Source organism: Zonotrichia albicollis, chromosome 3, assembly GCF_047830755.1.
Source record: "Zonotrichia albicollis isolate bZonAlb1 chromosome 3, bZonAlb1.hap1, whole genome shotgun sequence".
In the NCBI taxonomy this organism is placed as follows: domain Eukaryota; kingdom Metazoa; phylum Chordata; class Aves; order Passeriformes; family Passerellidae; genus Zonotrichia; species Zonotrichia albicollis.
In genome coordinates this window covers 43,687,194-43,707,813 of record NC_133821.1, presented here as the reverse complement: position 1 = coordinate 43,707,813, position 20,620 = coordinate 43,687,194, and the positions used below count along the sequence as shown (strand labels likewise).

Here is a 20,620-nt window from a genome sequence, read left to right as displayed (position 1 = left end):
TGTTTTGCCTCTTGCTCTCTTTTATCAAATCACCTGGAGAGGTAAAAAGGAACTGTCCCACGTAGATGGCCAGTTCTGGAGCACACATGTATCAAGAAGCCCTCCAAAATCCCAGGGCTGCAGAGGTGGCATCCCCTCCCACCCCAGCTTTTATACTGATCTGCTCAGTGGTCCACCAAGGAGTCCAATTTTAAGACATAAGTTTGAACATTCTTTGCCAGCAGTGTCTGGGAAACAGCAATAAAGGAAAATCTCTCCACTACCCATATGGGCTGCCTTTGCTGTAGAACATGAAACCCTGGCAGACCCCCCATCTCCTTACTCCTTCCTCTTTCACACCAAAAATGCTCTTGGAGGAATTTAATTTTAACAGTTTCTTCATCACATTGTAAAGCAAGCATTGCTACGGGTTTCTGTGCTGGATGATCTACTGCTCACAGCAGCCCAGCTTCACTTCCCTCCCCTTTGGGGAGGCTGGGGCAGAGCAGAGGTGCACACTCAGTTCTGTGGTGGACCTCAAGGTCTGCTGAGGACCAAACTAAAGTCTCAGTTCCCCTGAGCCTGACCCCTATGAATCTTGACCCTGTTCCACTCTCAGGTGTTTGCTTCTAGGGGCTTCAACCTGGGCGGCTAACCCCATTGCCTCCTGTTAACCCCAGTTCTCCACCACTTTTTATTCACTGCTGCCCATTCTTGCTTTCCAGGCTCCTTCTCCTGGTCAGCCCTGCTTCCTTCTGGCTCCCAGCCCACCTGTCTTGAGCCATGTCCACATCTGAGATGAACATGGTTGGGGCCTTGGAAATAAAGAACAGCTAGAGGGGCCTGCCTTATGGGTAAGTGGGAAAAAATCTTCCAAGGGCTGGGTGGTAGTGGGGTCAGGGGGAACCGAAAAGAGGAATGAATGTCACCTCAAATCTGGTGGCAATCAGAAGGACCTTGATACTAGAGGTACTAGAGTCAAAGTGTGGCAAGATAATGGTTTTAATTATGCTGACTCTCAGTATTTAAGGTGGTGGATCTGCAACAAATGCTGTATTAACTCCAAATATATTTGTAAAACACTTTGGTTTCATCCCCTTTATAATAGTTACACTGGGATTTTGCTGAATAGTGTGCTCCTCAGTATTGCCTGATTCAGAGCCAGATTTATAAAGACATTTAGGTGCTCCTTCCCACTGATTAAGGAAGTAAAAAGCCTAAATTGGTTTAAAAATCTACCCTTGAGAGCTGCCATGTGTGTCTGGGCACCCGGAGCACTTTAAGATTTATGGCATATAAAGACCCAGTGAAGATCAGAGAAATTCTTTGCCAAACACAAATGGCAATGAGACTGCCTTTAATTTTCTTCTCTAAAGATCAGTTTCAGAGAAGAGTATAGTGAGTCTGGGTTTGGGGGCCAGTTCTGCAAACTGGGTCTGATGCTGCTGCCATGAGACTAACTGTTGTCCTCAGCAGAAGCCAGACCAGATCTAAACAACTTACTCAGTGACACAGGGCAGTGACTTACCTGACACAGATCTCCTCTGGTTTCCGTGGGCTCAGGGGAGAAGGGAAACCTCATGCCCACAGAGCAGCAGAGAGCTGGATTGCAGCTGGGCTGCAGGCACTGTGTGCCAATCAGTGTGCTCACCAGCACTTGTTCAGCTCTTGGCTCCAGCTGGAAACTTGGGCTTCTCCTGCCTAGATGGTACTGCCAGGCTCTCTGAGGTACACCTATTTATCTATATCAAATGGGAAGGTGGAAACAAAAGATGCTTCAAGATACCTGAGTGATTTTTTCTGTTTGATCTGATTAAACATATTAGAATATGTTACAAGCAAAAAATGGCTTTTTCAAACACAATCAATTTCTTTCAGTCCATTGGGCTTACAGGAATAAATAAACCCTCTCTTATTGCTTCATAATATCAATAATACCCCTGAAATCATTCTGCACTTAATGAGCAATTTAAGAGCATTAAATGCTGTGAACAATCAATTTGCTGGGTATTATTGTGCTTCTGTTTATAAATGTCTAATTATATAGGTCAGACTTGCTCGTAGCCCATTACCTTTGGTAGCCAGTTGCAGACTTCTGACTCAGCACAGTGAAAAACAATTTCTTTATAAACGTCTCCCAGAAACAACAGCAAGACCAGAGTACCCATACAACTCTCCATTTTTTGCTTTGCCATCAGCATGTGGCCCCCATTCGTGTCCCCACCGCGCTGTCCCTGTGCACGGCAGCCCCTCCACAGGCAGGTAATGAGGAAGGCAGAGCTGTGCTGGAGAGGGGAGCACCACACGCCTTGGCAAAGGTTTCCCATAAAGATCTGTCCTCTAGCTGCGGATGCAAACTCAAGCTGGTCGTGCACACAACTCCAGCATGCCGAGCCCACTACCCCTCGGCACAGCCAAATGTTTCAGCAGCTGCCCTTTTGTCCTGTTTCTTAAATAAACAAAGAACAGATACAAATTAATGACCTAAATTTATGGCAAAACACACTGCCTTCCCAGAGCAAATAGCCTTAAAAGAACAGATGTTAAAATAGCATTTTGTACTCAGAGAGAGAAAACGGCTACCGTGCAAATGGAAAAGCTCAGGATGTGTAGAAAAGAGAAGCTAAAGCATCTAATTGTGCCACGCCGCCTCCCGCTACACCACAAACCCTGTAACCGTCTGATGGTGCCTTGCACAGAATAATTATCCTCCCTGGGGCATTCCCCATCCCTTCTTGTCTTTTCTTACAATCCCAGTAAACTTTCTCCTTTTATTCCTTTATATTCCTTTTGGAGATGAAAAGAGCAAAATGATCATTTTGCCAGCACATTAAACAGTGACTGGCAATCCGGTGCTGTAATCCTCAATGTAATTTAGCCCAGAAGAATTGTGCTCCCGCAACGCACCATCTCAACAAACCATTCCTTTGAATTACCTCTTTGTTTTACCCCAAAGGGTGCATTCATCATGCAGGAGAGATTATTTCTCACTAATTTTTTTGCTGAGACTTATCTTGCCAGCGCCTATATTTAAGCATTGTTAATGATATCCATGCACCAAAAAAAAAAAGTAATTAAGATGGATAGAGAGCTTTGCAGAACGAGTTGTTATTTTGTTATTTATTTATTTATTATTTTTGCACAAAAGCAGGGGGAGACACAATCATGCACAGGAGGTGAACGTGCCTTTCGGGCAGCGAGCAGTCTCTGCCATCCAGTGCCGGCAAAGGCAGGAACAAGCGGCACCGGGTCATGGCGAGAGGAATTAGAAGGCATCTCTGTTTTCCTGCCCAGTAAGTGCATTCTGTTTATACTACACCACATTGTATTTCTAGTCTTACTCAACATTTTAATATACATTTTCTTGTCAGGCGTCTTGGCAATCGGGTACACGACTTGCAAGATGGACTGAGAATTCCACAGGTGGACTGATTAGTGGGTGGCATTTCTGAGCTCCAGCAAGCTGTTAGCATTATGTCTGTTTGCTTTAGGTACAGATGTGAAATGATTTGACAGTCAATCTCAAAGTGTGTGTGAGTACTTGGGCTTTTTTATGCCTTTTTTTTTTTTTTTCCCTTCTTGGTATGTCAAACTCTTCTTATAATACAATCCTCATCCGTCTGGTTGTCCATTGAAAAAGCATCCCCCCCGTACCCCCCTCCTGTAGCCAATCTGGATGAGTCATGCATTATTCAGGAGATATAATTTGTAAGTGTCAGAAGTGGCTTTGGTTTTTTTTCCTGTTCGCTCATTTGAGGACCACAGCTGTCGCGACCAGGAGTCCTTGCCGGGCACGAGGGTTATCCCACCGCAAAGACGAATTGTTTCCTTCGGGTAACTTGTCCGAATGCAAGTTCCCTTAACAAAGCCGTAGTCGTAAGCAAATGGTGTTTGACAAGTGGAATTTTCTGTTGACTTGCTCATTTCATTTCCTTCTTTTGGCAGAAACATTTGGAACTTGATTTTCTTGCAGTTACTATGAGCCCAGAATAATAACTCCTAAATCAACACTGAGGAGGTGGAAAGGTACAACAACACAAACACTCAGTAACAGTCAGGACAGCGACATGGAAATATGAGTTGACATGCAGAATAACCACAAGTGGTTCATAATTTATTGATTGCACCTTGTCATGGGAATGATGAGCTCTCAGCTAGAGGAATTATATTTTATATATTTCACAACTTTGGGGAAAAATATAAATATTATATATACAAACTGCATATACACTAACTAATGGATAGAGCAAGATTCCTATTTCCAGTTAGTGAAAAAATTATGTGCATCACAAGGCAATGTTTTCTGGAGCTGGGTAAGCCCAGGAGAGGAGATGCAGGAGGGTGGTGAAGGGGGATACAGTTCTGTAGCATTACTACTTGGGTGTTCAGGTAGACATGTTAAGGTTAGATCCACTCCACTTCAGTCTTAAAATTCCCCTAATGCTGGAAACCTCCTGTATTGTATTGGAAACATATAGTATAAAATTGCTTTAGATTTCAATACAGTATTTCAGTTGTGAAGTATTATATACATGAACTTGTAAGAAAAGCGCAGCATGAACTTGTGTGTGGAGACCAGCAAACTACCCTGGAAAAGCAGGGTAAAAGGTCTGAGAAGTGTCCATTTCTCATCAACTTTCAAGCTTTCAACCAGGCGGGTACTCGAGCCTCCCTGGCTAGGTACAACCCAGCAGCTCCTTTCTCCTCTCCACATTCTATTTGTTTTCAGCACCAGGAGAGCTGCTTTGCTCCCAGGCTGGGGCTGCCCCCCTTTCAAAGCTGTTGCTGTTTCCTCCTTGTTTTACTCCCTGGGTAAGCAGGGTACCAACTGAAGCAGACTGTTCCCTGTCTCTGGCAATCACACAGCCAGAAGAGGAGGCACAGACACAGCACTGTTTGCTGAAGGACGGTGGCTCAGGCTCAGGGTGGCAGTCCACAGGCACACACATGAGGACCAGCGGCTGCTCCACCAGCAGTACCGACTCGACTGAATGGTTGAAACCCACAAATAAATGAGAAATCCAAGCGTTCACCCCACATAGTTTTCTTCCAACAGGTTAACCAACTGAAAAATCAGCTTCCACTACTTAAAATAAATTGATTTTTCCTCTTTCTACATTGGAAAAAACTGTAAGTGCTTTGATTTCTGCTGATTACCTACTACAGCGCTTGAGTTACAACCCTGGAGTCAAAGCTTTCTCCAAGTAGAAAAGCTGTTTCTCCAAGTGCTTCTTTTACAGTGCTATGAAGAAACATGTCAGAGGAGGCATGGCAATGCACTCCAAATGAGAAGCAGGGGCTCAGCTCAGTACTTGCTGGTATCAGCAACAGATTTGTCTATATCACCTTCTGCAGCTACGAAAGTTGCTGCCGTGCATTTGCCATTTAAGTTGTGAGCTGGTTTCGTGCTGCTTAAGGAACAGCTTAAGTTGGAATAAAAGCAGCTTCATGGGAAGAAAGCAGTAACAAAGCCTTGGGTACCACAAAATCACAGCAGAAAGGTATTCCTCAGTGCAGCTAAAATGAAAGAGCCTTCAGCAGAAAGCTGGTGGTCCTGCTCTAGAGAACAGCAGCTGCTGCCTGGGTGACATGCACCTTGGTTTCAATGTGCTCAGGGTCCGCACAGACTGTGACACACATTTTGCTTTATTTTCTCCCTTCAGACCCAGAAATGTTTATCACCCTGCTCCAGACAATACATATCTCACAATTTCCCATGATTTACAATTAAATCTTGTCTCGCAAGTGGAAATAATTTCTGAACTGTTTATAATGCGAATGTGATGGAGACCTATGACTAAATATCTCGTTTATTATTTTGCACTAGTCCTCTGACTTTTTATGAGGTCTCTCTATGTTAAAAATAGAGAGCGCTTCTGTTAAACACATATTTCGGGTGACCTTCTCAGAATAAGAAATTACCAGGCTGAATGCACCCAGATGTGAATCACAATGAGTATGTGGAGGGTTGCAGGAATAAGCAAAGGCCAGTGTGCAGATGCGGCTGAGGGCTGCAGGGAGGGAAGCAGGGTGGGAGGACACAGCTCCCCCCGCTGCGCTCCGCGGCCGCTCCACAGGCACCCGACGAGCAGCCAGCAGCAGCTGACTCACCTCGGCGGCTGCCAGGGGTCTCTCTGGCAGAGATAAATTCCCTGTGAATTTAACCGGGTCTGCCTTCCTTAAAGCAGAATTATTGAGTTGCTGGCTAGGGAGGTGCATCGAGTGGGTCCCCAGGAAGGCAGGTAGAAGGCAGCAGGGCTTTGTGAAATGCCCAGGCTTCACCCCGCTGAGCCCGTGGCGTCCCTGGCGTGTGGCTGGAGCCCAGCTCCCTCTGCTCAGCGCAGTTGTCTCTTGCTGTGCTGCTTATTCACACATCCCAGCTTGCTCCGTCTAGTTGCCTGGGTACTGATGCCAGGGAAGCTGAAACACCACAGCCTCTGCAAGCCCACCCAGACCATAGGCTCCAAAGTGCATACTGCTGCCTCTTCCTCTGAAATTAATATCTCAACTCACTAAATTAAAGCAAGCAGGGTTTCACCCAGGCATGTTGTGATCACACCTCCAACTTGCAATATAGATTTACCATGTAAACTGCTAAGCAAGGTACAGTGCTCTCCCAGCAGGAGAAGACAATGTCTGCCTGCAAGGAAGAGGGTGGAAGAGCCAGGGTGCAGAGCCCTTCCCCAAACAGCTCCAGGGCACCTGGCTGCACCAGCACAGGAGACCTGGTACACAGACAGGGGCTACATGAGGAAAGAGGTTTCTCACTTGGAGAGCACTGAAGTCAGAGGCACAGAACATGTCTTATAAAGAAGGCAGAAGCCACCGCAGCTGAACAAGGTGAGGCACACAGAGGTTGACCACAGAGCAGGCCACTGCCAGGGCTGAGTCCTGACTTGCAAGCCCACTGCTGCAGAGGAGAGTGCCCCAGTATATCCCAGCAAGCGGAGTATTTTAGGAATGTTGCGCATCTGTGCAGAGCTCAGCGTTTGCAGGTGGGTCATTTCTTCTGCCCAGCCCCTTGCTGCGCCTCTGCTGAGTGCTCTTCAACGCAGCTTTGTCTGCACCCAACGCACTGCTGAGGCTGTTGGGTTTTTATTCTTTGCTTTTAAATCAGTAGACTTGTTACCATCTTTTAAAAGTGTGAATAGCTGCAACAGAAGCCATCAATTAGCACAAGCAAACAGGGCCAAAGTCCTTCCTTCCTCCTCCCCCACAGCATATTGTGAGGAGAGCTGTGCTCTTCTACTTGGGAGGCTGCTGGAGAGGCTCTGAAGTTGAGCGGTCCCAGTGCCGCCTTTGCATCTGCTCTAGGACGGACAGTACGCTCCGTGCGAGGGAGGCAGGATGGGCTTTCGGCACTGGCACCACGACAACGGGAGCGAGACCAGCTCAACAGCAGCAGCAAAGGAAGGCAATTTTTTTCCTCTTTCTGTTCCAGGGAGCTTTCCAGGGCTGAGGGAGGTTGCCAGAGGTTGCCTGGGTTTTTTCAGTGCCATTCCCCCTTCCCAGTGTTCAAGAAGCTACGGGGGGAAGCCCCTCCAGCAGCTTTGCTTAATTACTCTGATCTATGGAGAGGCTAGAAAAGCCTCTCTGCTGAATAGTTTGCAAACTGGACCGTGCGTGCCAGAAGATTTCTGTTGATTAGATGATGCAGAGTATTAATTAGAATATAGATTATATGCAGGGGCTTTACCATAAGTTTTCTGCCATTTGGTCTGGGCATGTACATTTCTTGCCACATTGCTTTTTCTCCCAGAAAAGCAGTCTCATGGAGCGAGCCTGGCTCCTAACACGGCTCCCATCCAGAAAGGAGGATGCTGATTACATGGTTGTGAGTGAGAGTGCTATTCCCTACCAGCCTGGTGAAGGATGCAAAGAATTACTGTAACATTGACCAAACCCCGCAGAGATGCATAGCTTGTGGGTGAGCCCCTACTCTCCTGCCCGGCCCCTCAGCCGGTGCTACCGTGCCACAGTCACACGGGGCCCCAGCCAAACCAGACATGGGAAGCGCAGTCAAGTGGCCACTGATCTGAGCGCCAGCTTATGCTTGGCACGGGCTGCCCCCGGTCCCTTCTCAAGCCACACCAAATGCGACCTCCAGGGCAGGAGGGGTATTCCAGCCACTGATTACTTAGCGTTTGCTGGGGCCTGCGATTCACTTATCCAGTTCTCTTGGGCCACATTTAGAGTGGCTCTTTCCAAGTGCAGAGGGACATCTGGGATGCAGTTACTGCTGAAAAAAAAAGTAGTAATTTTTTAGAAAGCAGGGCAGATCAATGGCCTGTCTCACCTGCTGCTTGTGCTGACAGCCACAGGTCCTTGAGAGCAAGGTACAAGAATTCCATTTGGGGCATTTTTGGGAAATATGTGGCTCACATGGGACATTTTTTCCCTGTTGGAAAAGCTTTAGTTGGCTTACTTACTAAAGCATGATTTATAGCTTATTATCTATATAAATATATATTTTTTCTAGATTCTGTAACCTTTATATGCTCTTCCAAGAACAGGGACCTTGTGGCACAGTGGTATATTACCTGTGCTTGGTAAAAATTTTCTAGTGCTTATGTGTCAGTAAGTAGAAATTACAGACTCACAGAGAGTGGACAGAAGCACTGGCTTATCTCTGCTGTGCTATTCACTGTCTTATATACCTCTAATGTGCCCTCTTCCTTATCCTATTTCTAAATTAAACAGTCATTCTGTTTTTTACATCTCTCATTATATATAGAGGTCTTTCCATATGTCTAACATTTGTTTGAGTCTCAATACATCAGACCATGTAACATGCTGATTCACAGAAATCTCACATTCTGTAATGACCCAGTCTTTGAAATCTGCCTGCATCTTAAAAAATCTGGATCAGATTTTGACTTATCAAATTTTATCTGACCACCTCTTAATCAGAGATTGGTAGGATTGCTTTCAAGTAAGATGTGACCTCGAGCTTTCTCATTTGATTCAAATTCAAGTTTATTAAAACCAGCAACTCTGTTCAGTTCTTTAAAAGGAAGATAAACACTGACGTGTTTGCAACTTGGAAATGTCTTGCCATTTCCCTTGATCACAGCTCACTTAAAAGCAGGCAAACTGGCCACTGCCCCTTGCAAAATACCACCTTCATATCCAAGAGCTGCTTTGCCTTCAAATGTTTCCAAAGATGCTTCAGCCTCACAGACCTCACACTTCTGCAGTGCAAAGTAGTTGCCTTGTGGTGTTAGAAGCGCTCTTGGTGGCCCCTCTCTGGGTGGTGTGGGACATGCTGAGGTTGGCAGCTGTGTGTCCCTGCTGCTACTGGGTCCCCTAATTCCAGTGTAGCTGTAAGTAAGGCATTTCTGGTCCTATGCACCAACATGGCTCTCTGGAAAACTGGCCGTACAAAATGGCATCTGGCCGGCTTGGTGCTTGCAACTGGAGATACTCAAAGCCATCTGGACCTGGTTCTGCACAGACTGCTCTAGGGAGCCCTGCTTGAGCAGGGGGTTGGACCAGCTGAATTCCAGCGGCCCCTTCCAACTTCAACCCTCCTGTGATCTCTAACACTGTGGTAGCACATCAGGTTCCCCTCCTTGGCTGGTCACAGCAACTTAACCATCAAGCAGCACTGTAGAGTGATGGGTGCTGCAGAGCCAGTGTACTCTGCAGTACAGGTTCCTGCAGGGAGGAGAGCTGTGGCCTGGGTCCCGCTGTGGCCTCAGGCCCTGCCCCTGCTGGGCACCTCTGGCTGCTCAGGATTTCCTGCAGGTCAGCACGTCTGGGCCAGAAACAACACATCTGTCACATCCTCAGCTGAAAATCAGCTCTTGCTGAACCTGATGCATTTCAGAGCTGCACACAGGTGAACTGCTCTGAGTGTAGCTTTGCCTGTATGCACACATAATGCAGTGCCATGGTCAGACACTGATCACACTGGGGCCACAGAGGCATTTCAGTGACACATTCCCGCTCACGATACTGAGTTTCCCCATCTCATTCAGGGTGTAGGAGTTGTAGAGGGCACTGACTCACAGGCCACTCCCATCTTTTTCATCCTACAATTCATTGCAAAATGTTACATCTAACTACCTTTGCTTGTAACATCAACTGTGAGGGGTTGTTCCTTCTCTGCACTGAGGTCTCTGCACATTCATCATCCTCTGTTGGTTCCCTGTGACCCCAGTGTTCAGATCTGCATATGACCAAAACTATCCAAACCTAGGAGGTTTTCTATGTGCTAGTCTTCCAGCTACTCTACAGTGCAACCTGCCTTGACTTCCATGCTGCTTTGATGTAAAATGTGCCTTGGATCATTCCATCCTTGATACCCTCTACCTGTTGGCTCTGTTTACATTTCACACATTTATGGATTTATTTGCTTGCCTTGGCCCAACATCCTACTCATATCAATTATTTTAGTCTTCCCCACACAGCAGTTTTCCAGCCCCATCATAGAAACATAGTTGCTCTTTTAGAAAAAAAATTCTCCATTAACTGAATAAGTTGCTTTCACTTTTACTGGCTGCAGCGTGCCACAGTCACTGATTAAGTTCATCTTCATGTTCAGCAAACAGATTTGTATGGTATTGAAAGGTTTTGATCTCTTTCCTGGGGGGCTGATCATTGAGCTCTAACACAAAGCTCTGGTTCAGCACCATCCCTTTACTGTTTTTCAGCAGAGCTAGGACTAGAGACAGGACGGTTCAGCGCTTGGGACACCGAGAGGCAACGCAAGGGACTGTGCTGCAATCTCTTTCCTGGCACCAGCTTCCCACAAGGCTTGGAATGATCACTTGATCTCTTTGGCTCTGAGTGCCCCAGCGAGGGCTCGCCAGCGCAGTTCCACCCCCCAAACACAGTCACAGCCCACTGCAGCAGGCAGCAGCTTTCCCTCGGACATCCTTAAAAAGCACCCTGCTTCCCGAGTGTAGTGATCTAACCCAAGGCAGGAATGTTATATCCCTCTAAATGCAGCCCCCATTAGGCTGCGATCAGCAGAGGTACTGTGACAAGGGACACAAACTATTTCAAACCTTTCCCACTGCTGTGGCTTGCCAGGTTTGCACAGAGAAGTTTTGCTGGCGTAGCCTGGGCCAATGCATCTCCGAACCTTATGGACGGGGGACAATAGGCAATCCAGGCCTCACAGACTATTTAAGAATAAACTCCAGACTGTGAGCTGCTCAGACATCTTGGTTGTCGACTGCATATAGGTGCCATCCTAAAACTGTGAAACTGAATACCCTTAATTTAAAAATTCATGCCCAGATCTGTGCTTTGCCCTTCATCCTTGCATTTACAGAAGGCTAAATTGAGATCCCAGATTTTACATCCAAACGCCGAAATGTTCACAATTCAGGCTCCTGCGAAGGCTTACAGACAAGCACATTTTAGAACTGCATCGTGTAAACTGTTTATGTGCTGAAAGAAAGCCAGGGATTTTGCTAATGACAAAGAAATTGTTCTCTCCTCTGATAGCTGAAAGAATTCCTCTAATGACAATAAACCCCCTCTTTTGCAAATTTGCTTTGGGTAGATGGCAAGATTAAAGAACAAGCAGCCCAGCTATGATTTTTCAGATTGCATAAGTACCTTAAAAAGATGTTCATTATCTAAAGTGACGCCTCTTCCCTAATTGCAATGCCACTATTATGTGAGATTAATTTTTTTTCCCCCAAGCCCTCGTAGACAGTAAAACCACGTTTTAGCCTCAGGAGTGAGCCTTGCTTGGAGAGGTAGTGCTTGCTAACGGAGATGGGGGCAGGTGTGGGTCCCCCCCGACGGCTGCCTGTGCTGTGCTGCGAGGACCGCTCTGCTGCTGTCCTCACCTCACCCCGTCACATCCAATCTGCTGCCCCAAATCACAAATGGGAATAAAAAGAAGTGCAAAACCCTCGACTGGGAGGCGGTTGCAGAAAAAGCTGAGGCTGACACTGAAAACCAACATCTCCGACAACTTGCACACACCAAGAAATATTTGTTTGTTTGCTTCGACTCCCGCTCCTCCTGCTCATTCAGCCCCTGGTACGGTGCCAGGGCCTGGCCGCATGTCCCATCCCGGTGGGACCGGGCACCCCGCCGGAGGGGAGCAGCCACGGCTCCTGCCGTGGGACACGGGCTGGGAAAAGCGGGAGCTTTGCGGTCCCCGTGAGGAGCTCGGCGCAAGGGAGGCTGGCAGCATCCCTGCCCAGCCGCCGCGGGAGGCAGGGCAGCCGCCTGCCTGCGCCGAGGCTTTTCTTCCTGTACGGAGAAAGGTGGAGACAAAGCGTCCTTCATGCCCGGCTGCACCAGGCGGAATTGTTGCCGGGGCCGAAAGGGCACCACCAAATCGCGGCGAGCAGGGTGCCCGCAGCGCCCCGGGGCTGCTCCCGTCTCCGCGGGGCAATACACGGCACAGGCGGAGTTTGCACCGAGCCCCCGACAGCGTCTGTGCCTGCCCTCACCCAGGCTCCGGCTGCCACCACCACCAGCAAATCGGCGCTTTGGTGCCCCACAACTCACCCACATTTGCAAGTGTCCCTCAGCGCACAAAAGGGGCTCTGGAAAGAGACAGTAACCCCCTGCTATCGGCTTTCAGAGAATCGGTGTTATTGGGGCAGGAATTTATTAAGGTTTCTGTTTCTCTTTGAAATACCTAAGTATAACATATGCATCCATATGTACACTTGAAATTGCTGGGAACTCTGTAAACTTTGTCATTTTAATCCTGTTAGATGGTTTATATTTAATTGGTTGCTAGTGAGAGAAGAAAATTTCGCAGATCTCCTAAAGGAATGAATATTGTTAATCAGCTCATTTAGCAAGGGAGAAGGATACATGTCCTCTTTCTAAACCAGCATTTCACAGCACTGCACGGGTTCCAGTTACTGCAGGAGTCAGCTACCCCTCAAAAAAAAAAAAGTTGAAAATTAATCCAAAGCTAAATCAGTGACATGATTGTATTCCCATTACATTCCACTTAAATGCATATGTTTACAATATCCTTTAATAATAATAATTATTAAACATAGTAAAATACTTCCAAACTTGGCTCATGGCATCATTGTACTTCTAGTGGAAAAAAAATTATCTGAAGCCCTGTCAATATGCCACTTCCTCCTCCCCCATCTTTTAACAGAAGCAGCCTCCAGTGAAATAATCCAAGCTGTGTTCAAGAAGTTGGCAAGTGGGTCCAATTAAATGTGGTTTTAGTGTATTCTGGCATTTGCATATCTAGTTTGCCAAGAAGTAATGTTTTAGAAAAAAAAAAAACACACCACAAAAAAACCACACAAAAAACCCCAGCGTTGGTCCAGACAGAGAGTGGATGATGTGATGCATCAATGAACTTTGTCCCATGAATCACAGTGGTTTAAATGAATAAATAAATAAATAATTTTCGTCTCATCTATTGCCCCTTTTTGGCTAACAGGCTTTACAATAATCTGAATGTCCTGTAAAAGAAAACACACAGAGGGAATATTAGAAAATTAATTCAGCAGAAGAAAAACCAGCTTTAATATTTAGTGAGTCATTAAAAAACTTAAATCACAATGACCTTTATTTAACGGAAATATTTAATGCCTTAGCGGAGCCGTTCTGCAGATAAACAGTGATTAAATAAAGCAGTCCATCAAAACAGCGCCTGTTCCCCAGGACGCAGAGCTGAGAAGTCAATCGTTGTTCGCGAGAGCGATCGCTCACCACTGCTGCGAGCGGCGCCTTGGTTGTTGTGGCTCCCTGTCCTCCCGTCGGGAACACCACTGCAGGCACCTCCTGGCACCCCAGCCCCTCTGTTCCCTCTGCCCGTGGGTGCTGTGCAGACCCCCGGGCGTGGGAGCTCCCACTGTCCCCAGGCCGCACCTCTGCCATCACTGTGCGGTGCCAGCGAGAGGCCACAGGTGCAATCGCTCACCTTATTCATCGCTACAGCCCAGAGAAAAACCCCAGCAGAGGAAAGATATTTGGAAAACAAAAAAAACCCGCCCCAAACCCCTCGCAAACCCTAATTCTCCACAAGGCTAAGCGTAAAATGATGTTTAATGTATACTGGCCATTCCTTTCACTCATTTATTCCATAGCCAGGACAACCTCGCTACAAAGCAAGGAGAGTTAATTAATAAAACGAGGCAGCGTGGGGTTATATGGAATCTTTAAAGCCTTTATCAGTTTGCCAGTCCATTAGCGGGGCTGCATTCTCCGCAAACTCCCTGCTCCAATATGTGCAGCAGAGCAGTTAATTTCTTTTGGACTCAGTCTATGGCACCAAGCTGCTTTTTTTTTTTTCCATCTTTATCCAAACAAACTATTAAATAATCAACAAATAAGAATATTTAACCCAAAATAATGAGAGGAATGATCGCTCGCCTAAAAACTATAAATTAAAGCTATCCAGTCACAAAAGAAAGTTGAGTCATCCATTAAGCAACAAAGGAGAAGGAAAAAATAGATCTCACTCGGATGTTTTTGTGGCATTGGTTGGCTTGCAAATGTGCCCAAGCCGAGGCCCCAGGAGGATGGACGGCTGGAGACTGAAATTGCTCCGAGACCATCATCAGGCAAGAGTTTCCAAAATATTAGAGTATGACCCAAAAACCAAGTAAACAATAAGATGAAGGCCACTGTGTCCCTCACTCTGACTGAAGTGTAGGGTAGGACCTGTCGTTTGGGGCTGGCTGTGGATGGGTAGCCCTCATCCAGGAGCAGCGCACGGCCTGGAGAAACGCACTGTGCAGTGTGATATGGCAAAGCCCAGCTGCACCGAGGGGTCAGGCCACCCTGCACTGGTGCCACAGCATCCTCACCCTTCACCAAAAGGCTGGGGAGGGGGTGATGAAGGGATCTCCCTGCATTGCTGCCACACCATGGAGCCAGGAGTGCATTCCTCTCCTTCCCCATAAGGAGAGCAACAGAGCCAGGAACCTGCCAGCTGCCTGTCATTGCTGACCTCACTGCCCTGTGTGGCTGCTGCAAGCTCAGGCAGCAGCACTTTCCAAGGGACTGCGATGGAAAGCAAACCCCAATTTTAGGAGCAAACTCCCCTCCCTGTTCCCTCCTTCTCCTCACCACCCCCCACCAGTCGTGCACAAGAGCTGTGGTTAAAAATGGGGGGGGGGCATTTTGCAGTGATTTCCAACCCCCCAGCTGTATTTCTCAGAGTAGTTTTCTTGTGGATGCTGTGCTAACAAGATGCTTGACAGGCACCAGGCTGCACGCTCACAGCCACGCTGCCGACTGCCGAAATTCACAGCCCGCTTCCACACGGCACAACGGGAGAAAGCCTCCTTCGCGGCATGTGCCCGGGATGGCAAAACGGTCTCCCAGGGAAAATGAGGCTGGGGAGGTGGAAAGGAAACGGGGCAGTTGCAGGAGTATGCACATAACCTGAAAAATCCTACAGCTGAAGTCATTAGCCCTTCCTTATTTTTCTAAATAAATTGTGTAGACAGAAACCAGGGGTTGCAGCAAGTGCCCACTGAAGACCAGCAAGTACCTCAGAAGGATCTGTGATGGAACAAACACTTCCATAATTAACTTAATTTCTGCCCAGAACCCAGAGATGAACTTCTATTTAACCATACTCCTCCGGTGTTCTCCAGAGGACTTGAAAATTGTTTTCTCTTAGCAACAAATAACTCTGGGAGAACGCGTTCAAATCGGATCCGCCGACAGCAGAAAGGCGCCGAGCCAAGCCTAACATCAGGCATCAAACATGGTGCACAAAGGGGCTGGAGAGGTAGCACAGAAGATGTGATGAAAACACTCTGAAATATCAAACCTTGCATCCAGCCTCAGGAAAAACATGACTTTCACTGATGACTTTCATTCTCTCTTTTTTTTTTCCTTTTAATCCTTCTTCAATACATTCAGTGGCTTTGAATTAGCCACATCATTTTACCAAGCAACACTGGCCACAGACTTCCCACTCCCAATGCCTCATACAGTAGGAGAGCACGAGAAAGCCAGGGATCTCTGCTCCAGGGATGGGGTCTTGCACTGCCTCAACAATGAGACTTCAAGTGTGGGCTTCAAAACCATGATTCTGACATCTGTAAAGTTATGAGGAGGAGGTTTGCCTTTCTTTGTTCAAAGTTAGAAAAAAAAGGAAGAAGCCTTTGAGATGAATTAAAAATGTTTCATCCTCCAGGACTGCACCAGGAGTGAGGCTCCCAACCTTGCCATGGTATATTGCTTCCTTCCTAAGAGCCAGAACAAAAAAAAAGGAAAAAAACCTCATAATGCTTTTGTCCTTAATAAGAATCAAAGTGGTGTAGAAAACGGTCTTTATACCTCCCATTCCCATAGCCTGATTAATGTGCTTTGTCTTTCAACATGTGCTTTCTCTTAAACCTCATTTTTCTGTAATTTCCTTCATTCTTTTAACAATGTGCTTATCCCTCTTCTAAAAAAAAGAAAAAGCCATTCTTTACAGATGTTGCCTCTCTTCTCACCACAGTCCAAAGCACAGGCTCATCTTCCTTCTTCTAAATGAAAGGAGATGAGGTTGTTTCGAAAGGTGAGTATCAAAATTAAATTTTAGCAATATATGGTAAACGGATGTTTTTGTAAATAATTTTTTCCTGCCCGAGACATATTCCTACTCTGTTCTGGAAGTAACAATAGCTACCCAAAGTAGCTGGGTATTTCCAAAAGTGAAATTTTGCCTGCCATTAATGCAGGCAGTTTGGGGCTGAAAGGATCTGGCTCAGCTATGAACAACTGTAGGACCTATCAAAGGCTTTGATAAAAAAAATCCTAAAACACTAAATGGTCGTGCTTTCATGTGGGGGAGCCCTGAATCTGAAGAGCACCAACCTAAAATAGAAGGATAACATTAGGACGAGTGCTAGTCATCTACTCACTGTCTTGAAGGTGACTCATATGTAGCTCACAGTCAGGTAGGTCCCAAATCTTAACACCTCCGCTCACCCTCAGGCTCACATTCCATGAAGAAGGGTTGGGAGACCAGACCCTCACATCTGTCACACTTCTTTTTAAATAGCATTGCAGTACTGCACCCAGGTATCCAGCTCCAGATCATCCAGCAGCATTCCTAGTTCAGAGTACAACCCTTTAAAATCAGATTGTACCCTCAAGTACTTCTGGGAATTGCACATCCACAGGCCCAGGGCAGGCAGGGAGCGCTCCCATCTCCATTCTCTGCTGAGAAAGCGTGAGCACAGTTGCTTTAATGCCTTGCTTGAATCCACGTTATCCAGCATCTTCCCAGAAGCAACGCTTCAGGCATTTTCGATCCCTCTGGCAGAAGCGTGCCCACAAACCTGCTGGTGTTTGGGATGAAGGTGCTGTTTGCCACAAGCTGCTGACCCCTGGCCATCCTGCTGGTGGGAGCAGGGAATGTTCTGGCTCGGCCCCACCAATGACCCCAGTGTCTGCCTCATGCCCTCGCCCCGACACCGCAGCTGCAAGGTGAGCATGGCTCTGCTGCGCTTGCTCTGCTCAGCAGGAATCCCACCTTTGCTTCCACGCTGCAAACTTCATGTTATAGATTAGAGGGAATAAGGGAGCACATTAAAATTAGCAGTCTTAAGGAAAAAAAAAAAAAAGAAAAAGAAAAAAGCTTGATCTAGTCCCATTTTTAACTACTGGCTACGGGCATGAAAGGTTTCTTCACTAAGATTTTAAAATGCATGGGTTTCTTGATCCAAATTTAGCCTAAGAATAACAAATTTCTTGAGTGAAATAATGCTATATACTATTTGTTTCCTCGCTTTTTATTTAAGGTTTTGTTTTTGCGAGACTTTTCCAATCATTAACGAAAAGTAAAAAAATTTATCACAATAAATTGGGCAAAACACAACTTCAGGTTCATCTTGAGCTTCAGGAGTTTTTCCTTTTAAGTATTTAGTAGCAGTCTTGAGAAAACCTTGGAAGTATGTTGCAATGAGTTATCCAACACTTACAGAGGTATGTTGGTCTCTCTGTCAACAGGGAGCCCAGTGTTCCTGTGTTCATTAAATAATATCCTCATAATTAATACAGAGATTAAAAACTCTTCAGTTCTCCACAAATTAAGAATTGCCTAGTTAGTCTCAGCCTGTTAAACCACAGATTTTTCTTAAAAGTCACTCAGTCATTTGAAAATAACGAAATACTGGTATTTATAGTGTTTTCAAGCTGTCATGTATTTAATCCTGAAAATCATCTATGAACAGAAATCATATTTTGGATATATGGTGCCAGTCAAACTACTTTAAAAAAGAGAGAAAAAGCTACAGAAAATTAAGACCTGGTAGCTATAGCCTATGAAGACAGAATATCTTTCATTAAGACTTTAACTATATTTTTTATCTTGGTATGAATTTCCAAAATTATCTCAACATGAATCCTCACTAAGTGTGAATACATGGCAAATGTAGTTGAAAATAAATTATATCTTGTATGATAAACCTCTATCAGTTTCAAGGAGTTTTATTTATAGATAAAGTACATTTTTAAAATGGCAAAAAAAATTTTGTAAAATGTATATTGGGAACACATCCAAAAGTTTAAAAAAAGGAGCTTTAATGCTAAAATTGAAGACTATTTGACAAAAGCACACAAAAGCATCGAGACTAGCTTTTATTTTCTTAATAGATATAAATAAGACTTAACAAAACTGTATTTTGGGAAGGTTGTGAAAGAAATATTTAAATCTCTATCTAGATTTACATCCAGATACAGTGTATACCATGCCGTGGAGCTGTTTTGAGACAGTTAAGCCTTTTAATATACCTCCTGTAGTACTGAGGCAGTAACATATTGCTTTACCAGCTAAATCCTTTCGGAAGTCATGATGTGCATGTAACTTGCTCTTTAAATATTTTACTAATTTAAAGCTGGGTTTCATGCACTGGGTTGTTATGGCTGGGGATGTGCTGTCTAAATCCCTATCTGGCATGTTCTGGACGTGGCATAAAAAAATCCTTCTTGGTGCTCAGATTAGCACTGATAACTGCAGGAATCACAAGCAAGGTTGCACAAGACCCCGTTGTGGTGGCTGCTACATATGAGCACTAAACACGTCTTCTAGAGATCTTTAAGGAATTACTCAGGCTATGATTTTGATGCACACCTAGATAAAAATTAGCAAGATATTTTTAACTGCTTCCTCACATGCACACACATATGTTAATATCCAGTATGCATTTTAAAGCACAACAGTGAGTTTAAGAACAGTGCACATTAAAATGTCCTGAAAAATATTCACCAGCTGTATTTTGCATTCAAACATTTACTTGTTTCCTGCAGTCCCTGAAGTACCCAATCACACATTACTTTCAGTTCTGAGGCTAGACTGCATACCTTCCTTCTCCTTTGCAGCCCCAAGCAAAACCTTGCTAAAGCCAGGCTGCAATGTCTCAAAAAGAAAAGAAAATTTGGCCCCCTGGTAACAGCTGCGGTACAGGAGAGGCATGAAGTCTGTCCCAGTGAGGGACAGTTTTACACAGGATTGAGGACTTGTGTTCCTCTGCCACAAATGGTTGATGTTAAGGAGTTATCAAGAATGAAAACTGGGTCCATTATGCATGAAGAGGCTGGTGTATTAGTGGAACAACTGTGTTCAAAGGAAAACAAGCCTGAAAGTAAGAAACTGAATTAAAGCAAAACGAACCTGAGGATAATAAGCAGACAACTTAAACGAGTTCAGTTGGCGAGAAAAATTGACTAACCCAAGAAGGTCAATGTAAGAGAAATACTCCAGCTGAAATATTGATTATTTTTGAAAACAAGAAATATATTTGTTTTTGGGGTTTTTTTCCCAAACATCTCTGTTACTGGAGACCTCTGCAGCATTTGCCGTGCCTGCCAGAGTTCAGCCTGTGGCACCTTTGGCTTTCCCGCTGCCTGGCTGTGCAGAAGGCTCACCCCTCTCCTGCTCCGGCAGCGCCGCGTAAGCTGCCGATTATTTGCACCAAGAGCATTTCGCTTTGACAATTGATTGAAAGTAACATTTCCTTTTTAGCCTACGAGAACAAAATGCATAACCTTTCCAAAAAGGACCATTTCTCTTTGGTAAGACCCATTTACAGGTTTAGCTGGATTTTATCATGCTAGCAGGAGCTGCTGACTGTAGATTTCAAGGAGCAGGACTCTTCTGGTTGTCCACATTTGCCAGCAAAAGGGAACCTTTCCATCTTCAGTTCAAAAACACTCATACAAATAAAAGATCGGCTCCTCTCTTACCATCTAGAAAATATTTTTTACTACCAAAATCACTACATTTAATGACATGATTAAAATCTGAATGAAGAGTTACAAAATTTTCACAGGACTCCTGAAGTTGAATATTTTTGAAGAGCCCAAAAGATTTATGCATTGTTTTTTCCTCCCTTTAAAAATATAAAAAATCTGTTAAAATTCACATTTACTGTGCCAGTAAGAAAACCTTAATATGCTTTCGTTAGATATCTTTAATAAAAGCCCATACTCTGGATTTTTTCAGTTCGGAAATCACATGGACAAAGAGTATTAATAATGTATAAATTTGAAATCTGGCCACAGAGAATTATATGACATTTTATCACCAGTTTTCTAAATTTAGGCTATTTTTTGCAGGATTGAAACGTATTTTACCTTCATTCTGAAGGAATTTGGATTGCTTCAAAGTGAGGGGAGGGAGCAGGTAAAAATTTTCTCCCCTTCCAAGTTTACCTCAGCTAGAAATTGCTGCAGCTTCACT

The 20,620-nt window shown here is 45.2% G+C and overlaps 1 long non-coding RNA gene across 1 annotated transcript; it reads left to right on the top strand.

The window, feature by feature from the left end:
- The first annotated feature begins 701 nt into the window (after positions 1-701).
- Positions 702-13,237, top strand: LOC141728514 (uncharacterized). The gene is made up of 3 exons (XR_012579517.1): positions 702-833; positions 3,128-3,272; positions 10,635-13,237. It is a non-coding gene; the product is annotated as an uncharacterized LOC141728514 (long non-coding RNA).
- Positions 13,238-20,620: the final 7,383 nt, after the last annotated feature.